Source organism: Chiloscyllium plagiosum, unplaced genomic scaffold (genome assembly GCF_037043375.1).
Source record: "Chiloscyllium plagiosum isolate Xiang-an unplaced genomic scaffold, Cpla_swu_hap1 HiC_scaffold_23, whole genome shotgun sequence".
NCBI lineage: Eukaryota > Metazoa > Chordata > Chondrichthyes > Orectolobiformes > Hemiscylliidae > Chiloscyllium > Chiloscyllium plagiosum.
In genome coordinates this window covers 51,127,294-51,149,277 of record NW_028270161.1, presented here as the reverse complement: position 1 = coordinate 51,149,277, position 21,984 = coordinate 51,127,294, and the positions used below count along the sequence as shown (strand labels likewise).

The window sequence follows — 21,984 nt, the reverse complement described above, 5'->3', positions numbered from 1 at the left end:
CTGTTAGAGCCTGGATTTTAATTCAATGCATCATGGATTCCTAATTCCCTGTCACCTCCACATAATCTTCACTATGTATGATTATCTCTGGGCTTAATTTTATCCAGTGTCCTTTTCACGGTTCCCCTATGTAATCTCCAACTTGTGCAGAATTGTAGTCTTCACCAGTATTTCATCAAGTTATTTTCTTCTGTCACATCCATCCCTGCTGGTCTCCATCATCTTCCTGTCCCCAGTGATAAGATCAGAATCTTTGTCCTCAAGTCGAAAGTGCGTCATGGTCCTGCTTTTTTCTATTTTACTTCTCAATCCCTAATTCTATCTCTCAGCTTCAGTTTTTCAGGCTATGTTTATTTCTCCATCAACCTCTATTTTGCTCTTTACTTGGAATTCTCCAATAGTGCTGCTTTAAAATGCTTTATCCTTCTCTTTGGCAGCTGACTCATGTTTTGTGACTACTGCTTGATGGCAATCCAGGAAGGATCTTGGGATGTTTTTGATTGTTATATGATGCTGTATAGATACAATTGTTACGTTTAAATTCTCGCTCTTCCAGCTCCAGCCCCAGGACATCTGTTTTGAGAATCTGAAAGTATTTCCGATCCTATCCAAAACTAAATGCTAGCCTGGAAGCTTTAATTTTTACATACTTGAGGTCGAAAATAATGGTCATCACTGAAGCATAGAGGGTGGGTCAGCATTTTCTCAAAATGAGCTTCGACTCAGAATCATTAAAATTTTAAACTGAAGGATTAGGCAGAAGCCTATCCAAAGCAGTTATCACCTGAAAAGGCTTTCAAGCCCCGAAACTACCTATTATAAGGGCTCCAATAACACTATGTAAAAGTTTGCATGGTCATGATTATTGCAAAACATTGGAACAATGTTGCAACTCATTTTCAATGCCTCCTAAATATTGAAAAGCCAACTATCGGAGCTCAAGGCAAAACATCTGCTGTAGTATTTCATACTAATTAACAGCTCCTGCATCAAAGTAGTGAAGCTACAGATACACAATACAAAGTATTTCATGCAATTACAATAGCAATGCATTTTTAAAAAAATAACAGTTTGAGTTACACTGCTACCAGATTCAGCATGCTGAAAATTTTTAAATCACAATCCAACTCATCCTTCCAGAAAGTGTAATTTAAATACAAAAACTTCAAAAACGAATTCTCCAGAAAGAACACAATCTATGTATCTTCACGTTTTCTTCATGGAAGAAGCAAGACTTTGTACAGACTTGTCATACCTATTGTCAGAAAAAAAACACCTTCAATGTTAAACATTTCTGGGCTCTATTATCTCAAAACACTGTGCACTTCACCAATAAAAGAACAAATTTTGCACAAAAACTTAAGAAACATTTACTCATGACATCTTACCTTCTCAAAACTAAAACTGACCAGTAAATAAAATTCCTTTGTGAGATTACTTCAATCTCAGTGATTTTGTTTCATTTTGTTTCAACACCAAATTTGACAACTATTACTCCTTGCAAAATAAATACTGTCTTGCTGCTTTGAAGTAGTCAAAAACCTGCCAAATCATACATATTCAATGAAAACAGTGTAGCAAGATTTCATGTCGTCAAATGTGAAAAGTTCAAAAACAAAATTAAAGCAATTATTTTACTCCAAAGAGAAATGAAAATCTTGTACATTTTCATTGTGAAGGTCCATTATGCAGATTTTTTTCTAATGAAAAAAAATTGTTTCAAATAAGACAAATTTAAAGGAAAGGAACTAACTGTGAAGGTAATGGAAATAATTCTGTGAAGGGAAGTGTGACTTCAGGTACGTTTTGGGGAAGTGGTGGCCTTATTCATCTGTTGACTATTGATTGATTCTGATGGCAGATGTTAAACCCAAAGACTATATCTCTCGGAACAGACAAGTAGAGTCTTTGTATGTAGAAAATTAATGTACTATATACATTTTTCTACATTCTGTAACTTCCACAACTTGTGTAATCACACTAAAGCAGAGCACTGTGGGCAATGTCAATGATCAGAATAAAAAATTTAGCATAGCTAGTTTACAATAATTTACCAATTGACAACTGAAACTAACAAAGTACTTCCCCATTTAAGAAACACATTATTACATATAATTACAGAATTGTGACAGTACAGGGAGGAGGTTGCTAACACTTCCTCCACAACAAGATTTAAATGAACAGCTGCGGAAAATCATTCATAATGTGGTAAATATTAATCCACAGGATTTAGAGGAACAACAAAGAACAATTTTTTCCTCAGTTATAATGCAAGTTTTATTTGTTCATGTCAATGAGGATTATTTAAGACATACAAAAGACTGAGACAACATTGTGACTTAATAGTAGTCACTCTTAAAATTGAAAGAGACATAATATCTAACTAGATCATGTGATTTTTTAATAAATCTAGCTCCACCCTAAATTTGCAACAGGGCCACATTATAAGAACCTCAGCGCAAGTTTGATGGGTGGAAGGACCTGTTCATGTGCTATGCTGTATTGTATTGTATAACCAAAGCTCCAAGAGTCTCTCCAACATCCATCCAGTTAAAACTGTTAAATATTTAGATAAACAATTTTCAAATGACTTTCAAGACCATAAAATTTTGACAGCTAGGTAACAGCATTTCCCACCCCCGACCCCCTAAATACATGCTGTGCCAAGATCAAACATTAAGTCATGCATAGGATCATACCTTGACAAAAACTGGAACAAGTGACCAATCATGTGACTATAAGCATACTGAGTTAATCTTGTACTGTGTCTAGCAATAGTTCCATATATAGCTTTGTTGTCCTTTGTTCTAGCAAATGAAAGGTTTTAGTGTCACCATTGCTAATTGCACTGAGCCAGATGGTGAAGTTATGAAGCTAAACATGGATGCTTTTCTTGATTCAAATTTCTTTACAGAATGCAATAATACAGACATCTTCCTTGTACTGATCAATAACCTGTGTCCCAGTTGTGTTTTTGATATTTTCTAAACAACCTATAGAGAAATGTTATTACACACATCTACAGCAGATGCCACTTGAACCCAGATCTTCTGGCTCAGAGGTAGGGACATTACCAATACTCCAGAAGAACTCCTTTTCACATTCTGTTGAGTAAATAAAGCTGATTAATAATTAACTGAACAACCAGGCCTAGCAGCTAAAAACTACAAATGTGAGGCACTGTAATTGAAACCAAAGCTCCAAAGAAAACTCAAATTTCAATTGAAGTACCATTTTGGAGGAGGTAAAGCACTCCAAGACTTACAGCATTCAATCAATCATAAAATGCTTCAAAGCTGCAAGTACTTTAGACACTGCATGCACCTGCTGCATGACATACCAGTCAGGCTGAATGACCCACCTCACCCAACGGATATCTGACCAGCTTGGTCAGGTTCAGGAGCGGTCTAAGCAGGAACCTTGCTGTCCTATCCACTCCTCTGCAGTGGGTGATCAACAATCAGGACTAGGAATGCTGAAGCACGAGTGAAACTTGAGGAGTTGTTCATTTAAATATTCAAAGAGGCACTATACACACACAACCTAGTTAGGCATGGAACACATCATGCATGGTGATAATGTCATAGAGTCAGAGTCATAGAGATATTCAGCATGGAAACAGACCCTTCAGTGCAACCTGTCCATGCCAACCAGATATCCCAACCCAATCTAGTCCCACCTGCCAGCACTCTGCCCATATCCCTCTAAACCCTTCCTATTCATATTCTCATCCAAATGCCTCTTAAATGTTCCAATTGTACCAGCCTCCACCACTTCCTGTGGCAGCTCATCCCATACCCATACCACCCTCTGTGTGAAAAAGTTGCCCCTCAGATCTCTTTTATATCTTTCCCCTCTCACCCTAAACCCATGCCTTCTAGTACTGGACTCCCCGACCCCTGGGAAAAGACTTTGTCTATTTATGCCCCTCATAATTTTGTAAACCTCTATAAGGTCACCCATCAGCCTCCAACGCTCCAGGGAATACAGCCCCAGTCTGTTTAGCCCCTCCATATAGCTCAAATCCTCCAATCCTGGCAACACCCTTGTAAATCTTTTCTGAACCCTTTCAACATCTTTCCAATAGGAAGGAGACCAGAATTGCACGTAATTTTCCAACAGTGTCCTGTACAGCCGCAACATGACCTCCCAACTCCTGTACTCAATACTCTGACTAATAACATAAAGCATACCAAACGCCTTCTTCTCTATCCGATCCACCTGCGACTCCATTTTCAAGGAGCTATGAACCTGCACTCCAAGGTCTCTTAGTTCAGCAACACTCCCTAGGACCTTACCATTAAGTGTATAAGTCCTGCTAAGATTTGCTTTCCCAAAATGCAGTACCTCGCATTTATCTGAATTAAACTCCATCTGCCACTTCTTAGCCCATTGACCCATCTGATCCAGATCCTGTTGTAATCTGAGGTATCCCTCTTCGCTGTCCACCACCTCCAATTTTGGTATCATCTGCAAACTTACTAACTGTACCGCTTATGCTTGCATCCAAATCATTTATGTAAATGACAAAAAGTAGAGGACCCAGCACCGATCCTTGTGACACTCCACTGGTCACAGGCCTCCAGTCTGAAAAACAACCCTCCACCACCACCCTCAGTCTTCTACCATTGAGCCAATTTTGTATCCAAATGGCTAGTTCTCCCTGTATTCTGAGAGATCTAACCTTGCTAATCAGTCTCCCATGGGGAACCTTATCGAACGCCTTACTGAAGTCCATATAGATCACATCTACCGCTCAGCCCTCATCAATTCTCTTTGTTACTTCTTCAAAAAACTCAATCTAGTTTGTGAGACATAATTTCCCATGCACAAAACCATGTTGACTATCCCTAATCAGTCCTTGCCTTTCTAAATACATGTACATCTTGTCCCTCACAATTCCCTCCAACAACTTGCCCACCACCATCAGGCTCACTGGTCTATAGTTCCCTGGCTTGTCCTTAACATCTTTCTTAAACAGTGGCACCACGTTTGCCAACCCCCAGTCTTCCGGCACCTCACCTGTCACTAACAATGATACAAATATCTCAGCAAGGGGCCCAGCAATCACTTCTCTAGCTTCCCACAGAGTTCTCGGGTACACCTGATCAGGTCCTGGAGATTTATCCACTTTTACCCGTTTCAAGACATACAGCACTTCCTCCTCTATAATCTGGACATTTTGCAAGAGGTCACCATCTATTTCCCTACTGTCTATATCTTCCATATCCTTTTCCACAGTAAATACTGATACAAAATACTCATTTTGTATCGCCCCCATTTTCAGCGGCTCCACACAAAGGCCGCCTTGCTGATCTTTGAGGGGTCCTATTCTCTCCCTAGTTACCCTTTTGTCCTTAATGTATTTGTAAAAACCCTTTGGATTCTCCTTATCTCTCTCAGCCAAAGCTATCTCATGTCCCCTTTTTGGCCTCCTGATTTGCCTCTTAAGAATACTACTACAGTCTTTATAGTCTTCTTAGCATTCACTCGATCTATTCTGTCTATACCTTACATATGCTTCCTTCTTTTCCTTAACCAAACCCTCAATTTCTTTAGTCATCCAGCATTTCCTATACTTACCAGCCTTTCCTTTCACCCTGACAGGAATATACTTTCTCTGAATTTTCATTATCTCATTTCTGAAGGCTTCCCATCTTCCATCCGTCCCTTTACCTGTGAAGATCTGCCCCCAATCAGCTTTCGAAAGTTCTTGCCTAATACCATTAAAATTGGCCTTTCTCCAATTTAGAACTTCAACTTTTAGATCTGGTCTATCCTTTTCCATCATTAATCTAATAGAATTATGGTCGCTGGCCCCAAAGTGCTCCCCCACTGATACCTCAGTCACCTGCCCTCCCTTATTTCCCAAGTGTAGGTCGAGTTTTGCATCTTCTCTAGTAGGTACATCAACATATTGAATCAGAAAATTGTCTTTCATGCACTTAACAAATTCCTCTCTATCTAAACCTTTAACACTATGGAAGTCCCAGTCTATGTTTGGAAAGTTAAAATCCCCTACCATAACCACCCTATTATTCTTACACATAGCTGAGATCTCCTTAGAAGTTTGTTTCTCACTTTCCATCTGATTATTAGGGGGTCTATAATACAGTCACATTTCACTGGACTAATAAGCCAGAATCCTAGGCTAATGATGTACGGACACGGGTTTGAATCTGAGCCTGGAATATGTTGAAACATGAATTCAACAAAATATCTGGAAGAAAAACAGCTAGTCTAACAGTAACCACTTAACCACTGCCAATTGTCGTAAAAATCATCTGGTTCAGGAAGGTCCTTTCAGGAAGAAAATTCTCCTTTTTTATCTGGCCTTGACTACATGTGACACCAGAACCATCACAACGCAGTCGAGTCTCAACAGTCCTTTAGACACTACATACTAGCTGAGCCAATGTACTCACATCCCTTAAATGAACTAAAATATATGACTGCACAATGGATTTACCAGCTGTTGCAGAAGCAGGTCATTCCCAAGCAGAGGCAGATCCTATTGTCTGCATTTCTGTTCTGTTGCGTGCGTCCTTTTATTTTGCAAGTTGCAACAAGTCGGAGTGCATAGTGCTGCACTACATAATACAGTATTTCAACTTCTACTTGTTTTTTTCCACAGGTATGAAATGGCTGCAGCACCCAAACACTGGCTTTAACATGGATTGCTTTGGGAAATGAGGATATTCCTACAAGTTCCCTTTGAGAGCATGCATTAAGAAGTCATGAATCCAGCAGTCTATTGATCTTATGTCTATAGGAACCTGCCCTCTCTCCACTTCTGCACCTCCCATTAGGTTGCCACCTGTTACCATCCCCTCCCCAAATAGTATGGCCTGCTCGGGACACAGATGTTCACTAACAATAATAAATTAACACCCACTTACATGGGTTAAAAAAAAAAGTGGGCGGCATGGTGGCACAGTGGTTAGCACTGCTGCCTCACAGCACCTGAGACCCGGGTTCAATTCCCGCCTCAGGCGACTGTCTGTGTGGAGTTTGCACGTTCTCCCCGTGTCTGTGTGGGTTTCCTCCGGGTGCTCCGGTTTCCTCCCACAGTCCAAAGATGTGCAGGTCAGGTGAATTGGCCATGCTAAATTGCCCGTAGTGTGAGGTAAGGGGTAAATGTAGGGGTATGGGTGGGTGCGCTTCGGCGGGTCGGTGTGGACTTGTTGGGCCGAAGGGCCTGTTTCCACGCTGCAATCTAATCTAATCTAAAAAAAAAGTTCACTTTCACAAACCGAGTCATAACTTTGAGGACTTAAATCTATATTGTCTTCCTGTCACCAATCATAAAAAAATCCAGAGCAGAGGTCTTGCAAAGGAAAAAGAACTTGTGGATATCCAACAGAGAGATGTGTCCAACAGTAGGAGCCAATCTCGTCATAAACAGATATGGTTTGCTCCTCCTTACAGACGCTCTCACCAGTCTTCAAAAATACCAAGACGCTGCATGATATTTCGATGGCATCTGCTTATGCCCATCAATGATATTAATTTAAAGAGCACCACTAAAGAGCAGCCAGTGTTTATCAGGGTTGTGCTGAGGTATTGCCCTGGCTGGCGTCATGACCTCCAAAATGAGTACTCTGAAGTGTAATGGAAAGAATCAGAGTCATACAGCAAGGAAAGAGATCTTTGGTCCAACTCATCTGCTCCCACCAGACATCCCAATCTGACCAAGTCCCATTTGCCAGCATTTGGTCCAGTACCCTCAAAATCCTTCTTATTCATGTACCCATGCGGAAGCCTTTAAATATTGCAACTGTACCAGCCTCCACTTCCTCCGGCAGTTAGTTCCACATACACATCACCCGCTCTATGAAAAGTTACCCCTCATGTCCTTTCCCCTCTCACCTTAAACCTATGTCCTTTAGTTTTGTACTTCCCTTCTATCCGGAAAAGATCTTGATTATTCACCCTATCCATGCCCCTCATGATTTTTCAAACATCTGTAATGTCACCCCTCAACCTCCGACACTCCAGGGAAAATAGCCCCAGTCTATTCAGCCTCTCCCTATAGCTCAAACTCTCCGGTCCCACCAACAACCTGCAAAATCTTCTCTGAATCCTCTCCAATTTAATTATATCCTTCTGATAGCAGGACAATCAGAATTTTAAAGAGTACCGTCGAAGAGGACTCACCAATAAACCACACCATGACATTCCAACTCTTATACTCAATGTTATGAAGGTAAACATGCCAAATGCCTTCTTTATCACCAATTTAGTTATGACTCCAATTTCAAGGAATTATGCACCTGCACCTCTCCGTCTCTTTGTTTGGCAACACTCCCCAGGGTTTCACCATTAACTGTTTAAGATCTACCTGGTTTCCATTACCAAAATGCAACAACTCGCATTTACTTAAATTAAGTTCCATCTGCCACCAAAAAACAGTGAACCCAACAATGATCCTTGTGGCCCAAACTGGTCACAGGGCTCCAGTCTGAAAAACGTCCCTCTGTCTTCTACTGTCAAGCCAATGTTTAGGTACAATCTGCATTCGCCTTGGAGACATCTCGCCAACTCATTAGTTCATGTTGACACTCATAGCTGATGCTAATGAGCATTCAGCATCAAGCAATTTCCTATATCTGCTGGACTCATCTAATCCTTGGCACAATATAGATACGTTGGAAAGCATTAGCATCATATTTCAGAGACCACTGTTTTATACAATAACGAATATCCAGGACAGCAAGTTCACTAATATGTGACATGAAAACTGGTGGTGCTGATGATACTGAAGAGGATGCTCTGAGGCTACAGACTGATATTAGCTGGTAAATTGGGCAGACAATGGCAGATAGAATTTAATTCTGATAAGTGTAAGGTGATACATTTTGGGAGGTCCTTAGGGAGTACTGAGGAACAAAGGGACCTTGATGTACAAGTCCAAAGATCCCTGAAGGTGTCAACACATGTAGTCATGATTCGGAGATGCCGGTGTTGGACTGGGGTGAACAAAGTTAAAAATCACACAACACCAGGTTATCGTCCAACAGGTTTAAACCTGTTGGACTATAACCTGGTGTTGTGTGATTTTTAACTTTCAACACATGTAGACAGGGTGGTGAAAGCAGCATGCATGCCTTTATTAATCAGGGTGTATAATACAGGATCAAGGAAGTCTTGTTCTGACTTTATGAGACATTGATCAGGCCACAAATGGACCACAACTGTATACAGTTCTGATCACAACACTAGCAGAAGGATGTCATTGCATTGGAGAGGGTGCAGAGGAGATTTGCCAAGATATTGGCTCAATTGAAAAGACTCAAGTTATGTGGAGAGACTGGATAGTCTGAGTTTGTTTTCCTTGGAGTACAGGAGGCTGAGGAAGGATGTGATTGAGGTATACAAAATTATGAAATGTGTAGACAAAGGAGATTGTGAAAATCTCTTTCCCTATGGCAAACATGGCTAAGACCAGAAGGCATATATTTAAGGTGAGGCGCAAGTGCTATAGAGGAAATCTGAGAAAAACAATTCTCACTCAGAAGGTAGTAAAGATATGGAATGCGCTGCCTAAGAGGATTGTGGAGGCAAATACTTTCAACATTTAAGAAGCATCTGGATGAGTACTTAAAATGCCATGGACCAAGTCCAAATAAATGGGATTGGTGTAGTTTCTTAGTTGGCATAGACATAGTTGGCTGAAGCCTCCATTTCTATGCTGTACGACTCTATGACTCTAAAGCTGAACAATTTTCATTTATTTTTGATACAGACAACATGGATTATTGATGACAGCTGTCCTGTATGATTACATAGCTGACATTGGGCACATAATCATTGTCCTTCTGTACTTCAATATCCTTCTTTATTTAATCCACCTCGGACTCATTGAACGGCAATCTAAGCAATAAACCAGCACTGGATTTTTTTGTTCTTTTCTCTTATAACAAGAGTAGTCTAGTCTGGGGAAATCATTAACCATTGTCAATACATTAAAACAAAATGGTACTGAGATAAGCTCAGTATCAAGATGCAGGGAAAATATATTGTTATATATGCTGCCCAGATACCTTACAAACAATGATTGTGACTTATGCTTAACTTATTTTGCACTTTGAACAAAAACTTTGTACAGTGACAAACATATAGTTCAAGAAACCTTGGCCTAAACTCACAGATGCATTGGTATAATTTGAACTTAATCCACCATGCTGGAAATTAAAAAGATCAAATTGTTTGTCAGTTTTAAATCTCATTGATTTTACTTTCCCTTTAAGTCAACCAAAGTTTAAATTTGGTAAAATGAAAAATGCATGTCTTTTTTGATCCATTCGTGTTTAGCATAAATTTAGCCTACTCATGTCTCAGCTTTAATTTTGAAAGCTTCCATTTCTGCTGTTCTGGGTATTCATAGACATTTGGGAACTAGCTTTTGGGAAAGTACAGGACAATAAATGAAACCCAGAAATGATTTTAATCAATCTCTTTCTAAGTGGTTTGATGAAAGTGATACAGGTGATCTTGTGTAATAGATTTCAAAGGGCATTGGATAAAGTTCGAAATACACTTGGTAGCAAAACTAAAGCTCAGTGCATTGTCTACACTATATAGCCCCTCAACGGACTATTTGTATCTACTTGTTTCTCTGGGTGAACTAACTTAGTTATAATAATTAAACCATTCATTATTTGATCTTCAGACTAATTTTAAAAACAGAAACATTTATTAACAGCTGTTTGGAATCAAGAATAGATCGACAATTGTGCCCTCTAGTTAGGCATTTAATACAAAATTTTAAAATGCTGAAAATTACACTTCTGGAAAATTCTGTGGAAGCTTTAATAAGAAACATCAATTGAGACAAAGTACATAGCCATATGAAGACAACTCAGTATCTCCGTCAGCAATGGGAAAAGGTTTCTTCCTGAAACCGAACACTCGTCAGTTCTTAACCTTTAAGATTTTGCATGTCCAAGGGATATTGTGAAATTACTGCCTTACTCCAAAAACTATTTGTTCACTAACAGTAATTAAAAACTCTCTTTACTGAGTATTCTCTGTCACAGATTTTGAAAAGCCAGATAAAACAGCTTTGTGTGTGTGGGAGCAAAGTACAGTGAGCATGAGTCAGTGTCAAAACTGCGTGGGAGTCAGTGTCAGAATATATTCAAACCACTGCTAGCATCACCTACTCATGACAGTATTTAACAGTCTTTATAAAGTTGCCAATTTATTTCAATCAGCAGAATGTGCCAATTAAAGTTTTAACTCATAACAGTAGCTCTCATCAGAATTTTCATCTCTAATACTTGGCTTTGGGTCATATTGTTACAAAAGTGACAAAAATAGAAATTGCAGAGCAAGCAATCTACAATAACAGTTCACCAGAATAAGCATTAAAAGGTTCATGCTGAGAACCACATGGGTAGAGTATCCTACATCAATATGTGTAGATAATTGAAACAATTCTGTAGGAACAAAAGCAAACATGTACAACACATGATTGAGGACAGCATATGTTGCAATCAAGGTACTTAAAATTCATAGTTATACATGGATAAAACTACAAAGTAGTCGTTAGTAGCTGAATATATCATTAGTTTATTGCGGTGAGTGTTTCTCCATTAGTTTCTTATTTTACTCTTGGTTCTGCTTTTCAAACCTCTTCCTCAGACCAAGCAATTGTACTTTAGAGCACAATTGAATCAATCAAGAGTAGAAATTGAGAAAGAAGAGTTCATTTTGGCAGGAATACCCAAAAGTCGTCAGCGGATCACGTTGCCAGGTGATCATAGTTGATTCCCAGAAAAAAAGACAAGATGAAAGTAATGCATCAGACATAGCACAGTCAAAGTAAATAAAAGCCACTTGATGCCATAGTCACTGCAATGGTGGACAACTCAACAGGCTACCTGGAACAAAGGCCATAATAGGCAAATATAATTATATTGGGGAACAAAAACTGACTGATAGGCAACATGCTAATCCTAGCTTTAACAATAAAGAACTCCTCTTTCCTTCTTCAAAATAATGATCAGTGAGAAAACTTGTATACCTGGAGTGCAAGATGAGTTAACTATTACAGCCTGGACAATTCTGAAGTGATGAATTTGACCTGTGCTACTAGTGATAGGGAGGGGTAAGAGAGAGGGAGAAATCCAGCATGCCCTGTATCGTTTGGCTATTCTGGTTGAACAACTATCAGACAGCATTGGAAATAGTTGTATCGCTGATTCCATCAGCACCACCAAAACTCAATCATTATCTGGCATCTTGTTATATGTGAGTAAAAGTACAAAGTAACTGTTATTAGCTGAACAAATCACTAACTTATGGCACTTATGGTGCTACTGATTGGAGTTCTAGTGAAACTGTACGCTAGCAACCACTGTTTTGAGTAGAAGGAAAGGTAAAACTATGCAAGAAATACTGAGTACTTAAAAGTTAAAAGGAGACAATCACATGATGTCCAGAAAGCAAAGATTCATGCACTGCAAATGCTTCTGTCTTGCTCAAAATATTATTTTGTGGCTCTATCATCAGACATTCCAAATGACTTCCCTGATCTGATAAATGCAAATTAATACACTGGAAATGACAATAGATTAAGGAGTCGAATAAATCATTGAATTGAAAATATCTTTCGCAAATTTTAAATGCAGAAAAATAAAAAGCAAGGCAAAGATTATTTGCAAGAGGTAGCTATAATGGTTAAGCCATGCCAATAGCAGAGCAAAGGATGGGGAACAATGAGTAGTTCTATGCCAGAGTATGAATGTCCCCAAGATTGGTAAGGCAAGGATTGAGAAATTTGAACAAAAATCTCACGTCTCAAGTGTACAGATATAGCTACAGCTTTGATCACTTATGCATGCACGAATAAGATCAATGTAATAATTAGTGATTTGGTGGCATAAAGCAAAAATTTAAGAAGTGAGCTTGGTTTGCTTCTGCTTTTACGATAGTCAGACGCATTTGAAATACGAGAAAATACTTGCAACCCTATAAATTACAAGCATCAAAGTGAAAACCTCCAGGGCTCTTAACATTGTATACTATTGCATTCTGAAACAAAAATAGTAACAAAAATAGTGTTCACCCTGATAACTGTGGCAAGTGGACATTGTCGATTAGGAATGGTTACAGGAGCACAAAACTAACATCTTTCTCTTGAATGAATTGAAATGTTTTGATTTGGAAATAAACTTAATAGAATCTGTTGCATAACATTACAATGAGAAAAAATAAACAAAGCATGGAATTCGTGTCTTCTGATTCTCAATTATTTCCCATCCTACATGTTTTGAAAACATGCAGTTTTAAAGGATTTGTCACAGACTTTTAAAAATTACAGTTAAGAGATTTTCCTTTGAAGAGAATAGGCATTTAAACAAATAGGCAGCAGACAGTGTTAGCTAGTCATCCATTTTATGGCATTGCACACACTATAACTATTTCACAATAAAGCCTTCTTTGGTTTTTACCGAGTGACTAAAAATTGCATCAGAAGATTAAATTTAACCTGGATACTCTACCAAGGCACTGTGCTTTAAAAAAAAGGAATCTTGGAGTAAGTTATCACCACAGATGGCAATTTGCAGACCAGAAATTTGTAAACTAAACCAAAAAATTGTAGACTTGTGCTAATTCTAAAGACATCAATGTGATTTACCAATATGAGGTAGTACATTACCAGAGAATCATCTATGCAATACCTTTACATCCCCTCTGCTTGCAATGCTTTTGTACACTTATACTAAAGAAAACCTCCAACTTGGATCTTCCACAAAAACTTATGAGCAATCCAAATCTGCATGAACCATGCCAGATACTGACTTCTGATGCATAAATGGAAAATTACAATCAGTCTAGAGGTGTCCAACTGCAGTCATCTTGAACAGATCACTGAACGTAAAATGTTGATGCCCAATTCACAAATATGAAGAAGATATCACATTGAGACAGCCCACTGCCACAAGGTTTATCTAGCCAAACACGAATGTGAAACAAGAACTGCTCCTTCAGATCTATATCAGTCAGAAGTCAAACATCAGTCCAGGTAGTACCTTGCCATTAACATCAAATCACACAAGCAGAAAACCTAATGTCAGCCACAATCAAAAAGAAATGCCTCAGGTGAATTAAATAGCATTCTTTCATAACCAAATTCCGAAATTTAAAACCCATTTGAGGCTTCATAAAATTTAACAAAGATCTTTCATTAAAATTCCACGTACATACCTTTTTTCTTCTACCTATTGTTTAACACACATTAGTTTTAATACTTAAATTAAATTGAAACCCAACATCAAGCCTTGATTGCAATGAGAAATGTTAAGCAAACTTAGTACAGCACGCAAATATCTGATGCAACCACTTTATTTCTTTCTGATATTGCTAAAGTGATCATACTTACATTCTCTACATATTCATTGCTGTTTGCTGCTCAGTTCAGGCAACTCAAATAGCAAGGTAGAAGCAGAATCAAAACACAAAGTACGACTTTTGTTTTCAAGGTAATTCAACTCTTTTACTGAGCTCCAGACATCAGTCAAGCTGCAGCATTTGCTAAGTTCTGAAATGGATCCTGTTTCTTTGAAGAGCTTCCCCAGTGAGTGCTCTGTTGCCCTAAGACAGGGAAATAAAGCATCACAGCTGCCAAGCCACTTGCAGAAATTGAAACACGACACCACAGATGATGTCACTTCAACAAGACATTATATGGAACAGCTCTACGTTTTGCCTTCTCATACCATGCAAGTATATAATTTGTTCCAGAAAAAACAAGCTTATAAATTGACATTTCTGAAAAGCATGAGTTTGTGTGTACAATGCATCATATTAGTTCTTATCATATTATTTCTATTTTACAATTACTATTACTATGTTACTATTTTCAAACATTTTATTTATTGTCACATACATCTTTCAGATACAGAGAAGAGTGTTTTGTCGCCATAATCCAGTGCCATTTTGAAGTAAGATGAGGATAAAAAATTACTTCAATATGAGTTCATCTTCTGTTCAAACTGGGGTCTCAAGAAAGTCTTCAGGGCTACTGCAAGGTCTCTAAAAGGTGTTCTGGTCCTCAAGGACTCACACTTTCACCATCAATAATTCCGCAACTTGTGAAGTCTGAGCAAATTTTGGAAGCTTCTGAAATCCACTGTATAAAAGCCATCACTGGTGATCCTGATCCTGATCTCCTTAGAGCAAAGTTAGAATATTAATTGCCTTTCCATCCAGCTCCCCCCTCCACCATGGAATTGAACATAAATAATTTTTTAAAAATGGAATATTACCCTAACAGGGACTTGCTAATCTTTGCTACCAGCACAACACTCACCAAGGATGAAACACAGAAAGAGTGTGCCTAGAATTACATTATTTATTATGTTGTACAGTTCTGTGCTTGTTTAAAATAAATTAATGGAGGCTCATAGGAGCCTCTTAACCATTAATCTCCTTCTTCATGAAGGCTTTCAAACTTGTCAAGGAAACCACTGCATTTCAATCACAATAATGTACAGCATTATTCTCCTTATTATTCATTTTTATTCTCTATACAAGCCAAAATTTTACAGGGCAGCACCCTTAGAGTATGAACTTCAATAATGACAAAGATAAATTATATAAACTTCCTCATTCATGTACTTAATATTTGATAGCTAAACAAACTTTTGAAAATGTGCACTGAATAATAATCATGATAGAAATATTTTACTGCAGGAATGATGACTAAAGAGCTCTATAAAATTTCAGTGTTTGAAAATCACTTCTGGAAGATATCAGAGTCAACCACAGAAGACAATAAATATTGCTAGCTTCCTGTTTAAATTTCAAGAACATATTTCACAAGGTTAATTAAATGAAGCGGCTGGTGAGTTCCTATTTTTGAAGATTAATCAAAACAAACTGCAAATAAACGATGAAAAAGTTAAAGAAAGCAACATTTGTTCAACAGATCATATCATAAGGGTATCCCAAACTACTCAACAGTCAAAGCAATGCATTTGAAGTGCAAACATGTGTAGGTCAATACAATTAATTTGTGCATATCAAGGTCACACAAAAGAAAATGTAAGGCATTATCTACTTTTATATTTTCATGGTTGAAAGACATATTTTAGTGAGGAAAGTGGAAACATTCCCTACTTTTTTAAATCAATAATACCACAAGATCTTTTGTATCCAACTCTACAAGTATAACATTGAGAGAATAATTAAAACTAACCCTTAATGGAGTGAAACTAATCATAGTCACTTCTCAATCAGCGTGACATATGAATAGCTTCAATATATTGGCTTGGATATGGCTGCTTAACAAGGGACAGTAAGAATATACGCAACTGAGAACTCATGGACAGGTCATATTTGGATTATCCAACAGTTCCACATGCTCCTCCCATATGACAAGGATTCTTTTTAAAGCTTCTTTAGAGACACTATACCCAACACTTAAACTTATGCTGGGACTTTTGAGGTTTCTTCATATCACATAATAATAGAGCCACAGTACTCCAGTAATATTGAAGCCTTGAAATGAGTATGACAGGTGCTACATCAATCTAATAAAAGGAAGTGACATTTACAGAGACAGTTTCTGATGGTGATGACAATGAAGAACAATGATGAGGATTCCAATCTCTCTCATCATCTTCAAGTAATGACATCCTGCCTTGCTCATAGCAAGTGAGCCACCTTACCAGCCAAACTCAAAACTGCTTCTATTTTCAAAATTATTAATCACAATCCATTATCCGCCAACCCTTCTCCATTACATTCAGCATTTCAGCTGCCTTATTGACTCAAACCAGGCATGCATTGCTCTCAATGGATTTCCCTCCTCTGCTTACATGTTATCCTTGGCTTAGGTAAATGGTCTATTTTTCTCTTCACTGTCAGACATTAAATGATGACATTATTTTAAAAAGGAGTTAAATTTCAACAAGAATACTGTTGTCACCAATTTTCACCTCATTGATCCCTCTACTGCCAATTTTGTTGATTATGTTTGTATATCTGATCTGACATAATTCTACTCAAGTTATACACAATGTTTAAAACAAAGATCAAACGAAGGCATAGTTGAGAGACAATAGTGACAGAAAAAGACATCATAGGCAAGTATGACAAGTGTTCAGTACAGTGACAAAATGTATATGCAAAGGTCAGACTTAGCACATTACATGATATGTTAGGAGACAAAATACAATCTTCAGCTGAAGGACTCTGAGTGAGTCGGGAATAATGAGACAAATATCGGAGAATTAATAGAATCCCAATTTTAAATATGACATTCTGAACTTACCTTGAATTTATGTTCATATTTATAACCATAAAAAACATATCTAATTATTCCTCTTTGTGTTGGATTGTTGACCAAAATGGGAAAAAGATACAGTGGAATGAGTTGCTGCACTTCGAAAACAAAGTGGATTTTTATATATCTGTACACTGTTGCTTTGTTCAAGGCATTGGGGAAAGATGTTTGACACCCTTTGGCACCAAGGGTGTGTTCACAGCAAGCTTTGCCTAGAAACAGACTGCTGATTGGGTTTTCAAATAGGACTAGCTTTGTGGTCCAGGAGTCATCAGCATGACAACAATTCTAATTGGCATTTTTGCAGGTGAATAGTTTGAGTGTGAACAATACAGACAGTCTTCAGACTGCAAAAGACAGCATCTTTTTCTCTTTCTGCAGTGAAATAACCAACTGAAAGACAGCTAATTTCTCCCACCATCTTTTAATAAGCTGCTGTCTCTAACCAGTGACTGAAAACTGAACAATTAAGATGTCAAGTGCCTTGTATTTTAGCAAAGGACTGAAAGCACCTTGGAAATAAGGAAATTGGATCAGAAGCAGTCAAAAGATGCAAAAGGGACACCGTCAAATCCTGTGGACTAGTGTATTCAACTGTGTTTCCCCATTTTTTTTCTCTCCCACAATATCAATGTTACTTTGAGTCTGTGTCTGCCTGCATAGATGCAGAAAGAGATTATAGAAGAGATGACAGTTTCAGCTAGCATAGTCATTTGAATATTTTCCTCTGGTTAGAAGTGATTTATTTGTAATGAGTTACTGTTATTGTTAAGTACCAGAAACCTGGTCAGTGTTTTTTGTTGTATCAAACAGATAAATTGGGAATTTTGTGTGATTTGATTACATCTTTAAAGTTCTATGATGTGCACTTTCCCAAACAGATCAAGACAATAATCCATTTGCAAGCTAACCAGGACCTGGGAGGGAGGTAATTGGGATTTCTCTGCACGACAGTGCTTCGATGAATAGGAAATATAAATATAACAGGACAAGTTTACATGTGCAGTTTCCAAGGAAATAATGGTTAATGTCACTGACAAGTTGGTGTTTAATAACAGCAGGATAACATAATACCTGTATGAGGAATTGAATGATAATTATAATTGAATAAGTATCTTTATGTAGAAGAATGTACATAGAGAAACATTTTGCCCCTCAAACATGCTGCTTCACAGACTCACTTTTGTCCCTTATCTCTTTAACAAAAATCAGCTTGCCTCCTCGATAACTCAAGAGTTGCAAAGGCTCACAACCCGACAGAATTTGTCTTTTTAACTAATTTCTGTTTTAAATGAATAACTCCTGATTGTTAGACAGTGACCCCGAGTTCCAAATGAGGAACAGAATACCTACAGTGGCTAAAGGACTTTCTAATTTTGGTTTGAAAGACCCAGCTCTAATTTTTAGGATATGCCCCCTCGTTTGGCATTCTCCAAACCAGTGGAGTTTCTCTCTATCGATCAATCACAGCAGGTAGTCTAAATTGTCCAAAAGTGTTCTAATTTAAGCTGCATGACATCTACTTTTGGCAACCAAAACCTCCAGGTCTAAATGCTAGAATTCCATCAGCCTTTTTGATTATTTTCTGCATGAGTGTATGAAATCGCAGACACTATATATACCAATGCAAATGAAATAAATCCGCCATTTACTAATTTTCATATACACGATCATTGTCAATTTTTAAGAGATTGACATTACTCTCAAACACCTGCTTTTTCACAATATCACAGTAGAAACACTGCAACAATCCATACCCCTTGCAGTTTTTAATATTTTCTTTTGCTATTCTGACCATCTCACAGAATCACTACAGTGTGAAAGTTGACCATTTGGCCCAGTGAGTTCACACTGATCGTCCGAAGAGCTTCCCATCCAAATCCAACTCTGTATTGTTCCATGGCTAACCCATCTAGCCTGCATGTTCCTGGACAGTAAGGGACAATTTAGCATGACTAATCTACCAAACCTACAAATCTTTGGACTATGGAAGGAAACCAGAGCACCAGGAGGAAACTTAAGCAGACATGGGGAGAATATCTGTGTTGTGTTTGCACTGTCGCCTCAGGATGGAATTGCACACGAGTCCCTGGCACTGTGAAGCAACTGTGCTAACCACTGAGCCACCATGCCACCTCTTTTATGACTTATGTAATTCTCCCATTCACCAGGATGCACTATTTTTGCCATATGCTTTTTCTTTTGGTTTTGTATCATCCCTTACCTCAATTATCATTCCGGGTTTTTCTATTTGGCAAGGACAACTCTTGCCCACTAAAATTGGTTATGTATCATCTCACTGCTGTTTTGAACACTTCCCACTGATTTCAGTCATTTAACTCATTAATGGATTTGCCTAGTTCACTGTGAACAATTCCAGTCTGTTACCATTAATGTCAGGCTTAATTGAAGCTAAAATCTTAGCGACTGGTTTTAGTTTTCTCTTTCTAATGTAGTACTGAACTTGATCATATTTATGATCATTATTAGATAAGCACTCACAGGTTAGTTTAATGAAATCGGGCTCATTACTCATTAATAAATGTAATATGGCCTGAACTCCTGTTGGGTTTTAGAACATCAATATTTTTCTGGAATCATCTCATCTGCTTATTGTAATCTATTTGAATGTTTAAAGCATTAATTAAAACCATTCTGGTTTTATTACATGCTTGTCTAACTTTTGCATTTATATATTTTAAAGTAAGAGGGGTATAGATATGGTTAATGGTAGGTGTTTTTTTTCCCCTACGATGGGAATTTCAAGACCAGGGAGCACATTTTAAGGTGAAAGGTCAGAGATTTTAAAAAGACCATGAGAGGCAAACCTTTTACACAGAGTTGTTCGCATGTACAATGAACTTCCTGAGGAAGTGTTGGATATGAGCACAGTTACAACATTTAAAAAACACTTGGGTAAGTACATGGCTAGTAAATGTTTGGAGGGATATGGACCTGGAGCAGGCAGATGGGACGAGTTTAGTCTGGGATTATGTTTGGCAAAGACCAGTTGGATCAAAGGGTCTGTTTCCAGTTATATTACTCTGACTCTATAAATAGGATAAACACATTTAAATACATGTTTGCATATGTATCCTTCTCAGATGGAAATTATACATATGTAATTAAGACTGAAGTTCACAATTCTGTGTTCTTTTAACTACTTATGAAATGGGAGTTCTCACCATTGGTGGTTTGCATTGTATCTCAAAGCCAGATAGAATTACAACATATACAGCACTTACGTAAAATACTATTAGCAACCAATCAAAATTATTTAGGTACTTGTTAAATTCTAGTATATCGAGGAAAAGATAGTAATGAGTGGGAGATTATTGATAAAATATTCCATCCGAAATTACTGCTACTATTTGCTCTATTTAGATATATTGGTTAATCTCTGTTCCACCATGATTTCGTATTTGACATTTCCACCACTATTCTGCACTAATGTCAATTTACCATCTACACATCATAACTGACAATTTGTCACTGGGTTGTAATAGCCCACCATCCTTCAATTTACAAATTAAATATTCACTTATAAATAATTCCAGGGCCTTTATCCACCCTGTGAGTTCTCCCTATTTCTTACACTGCACATCATCAATGCAAGTCTTCAGTCATCACAACACTGCAATGAAATCATCCAATTTCACACATCACTCACCATCTGCAGAATTCTGAAAACCTCTCTCAATCACATTCTGTGGTCAAGTTGGTAGAAAAATGACAACTCTTAAGGCAGCCACGACATTCTCATTTGCATCGAGATAGGCAACAAATGACGACATTAAAATTTGTATTAAAATACATCCCAGTTTATTTATACTAAAAATAACTACTTGAGATCAAACACTTAAGATGATTTCTTAAGTACTGTTAGCATAACATTTCAATTGTGACATGCTTTCTGAAAGAATTAAACATACTGAATTTGTTGATGCTCATTCCAAAACCTTAGGTAACAGTGCACTGCATGAAGAAAAAAATTCATGGAAACTTTTTTTGTTACCTCAATATGAAGAGATGGGTGAAATAGATAACTCAAAATCCTACAGCTGAAATTCTTTCCTCCCTCTGAAGAACAAAGTCTCTCGAGCATTTGTGCATCAGTTATCTATCATGCAATGTGCAGACCTCAGAAGCACTTTCTTCATTGTCTATCAACTTGTGTATTTTTGTTTGACACTCAGTTTCAGTCGAACTCAATTCTGGCCTTCTGGCAAATTCACTTTTCTTAACATTTGAAAATAAAATAACAATTCAAAGCAACTTGACTTGAACAGTTTAGTGCAATGACTGGCCACCTTCCTTAAACTAAAAGGATCTTAAGAGCTTTGCATGTGTGCTTTTTCCTTCCACAAAATCATCATGGCCTAAGACACATGAAAATTAATTAAATATGAAAATACATTCCTCTTGACACTTCTCCATCTACCACAGAGATCACCCATGACTGGCTGGAATAGTGAAGTACAGAAGAAGAAGTTGAAAGAACTCCACAGAGGCTGGTATACCAGCACCAAATCGCCCCTTATTTACAAGTTAAAAGTACTTCCCAATTGTCTGGCTTCCTCAGAGCCAACTCAGAGTGAATATAACCTCTGGCACTCCTATTTATACCTGGTATTCCCAGGCAGTCTCTCATCCAAGTACTAACCAAACTTGAGTCTGTTCAGCTTCTG

At 37.8% G+C, this 21,984-nt stretch overlaps 1 protein-coding gene across 16 annotated transcripts in view; it reads right to left on the bottom strand.

Moving 5' to 3' along the window:
• plekha5 (pleckstrin homology domain containing A5) overlaps positions 1 to 21,984 on the bottom strand; it is a 360,346-nt gene that overhangs the window by 186,968 nt on the left and 151,394 nt on the right. Inside the window, exon 1 of one of the 16 annotated variants that reach the window (XM_043713477.2) lies at positions 14,390 to 14,999. The exons of 14 other annotated variants lie outside the window; for them this stretch is intronic. The gene's annotated coding sequence lies outside the window, so the exon portion shown is untranslated. Of the gene's footprint in view, positions 1 to 14,389; positions 15,000 to 21,984 lie in introns of those variants that run through there. One more of the 16 variants, XM_087999671.1, reaches the window with a different exon arrangement.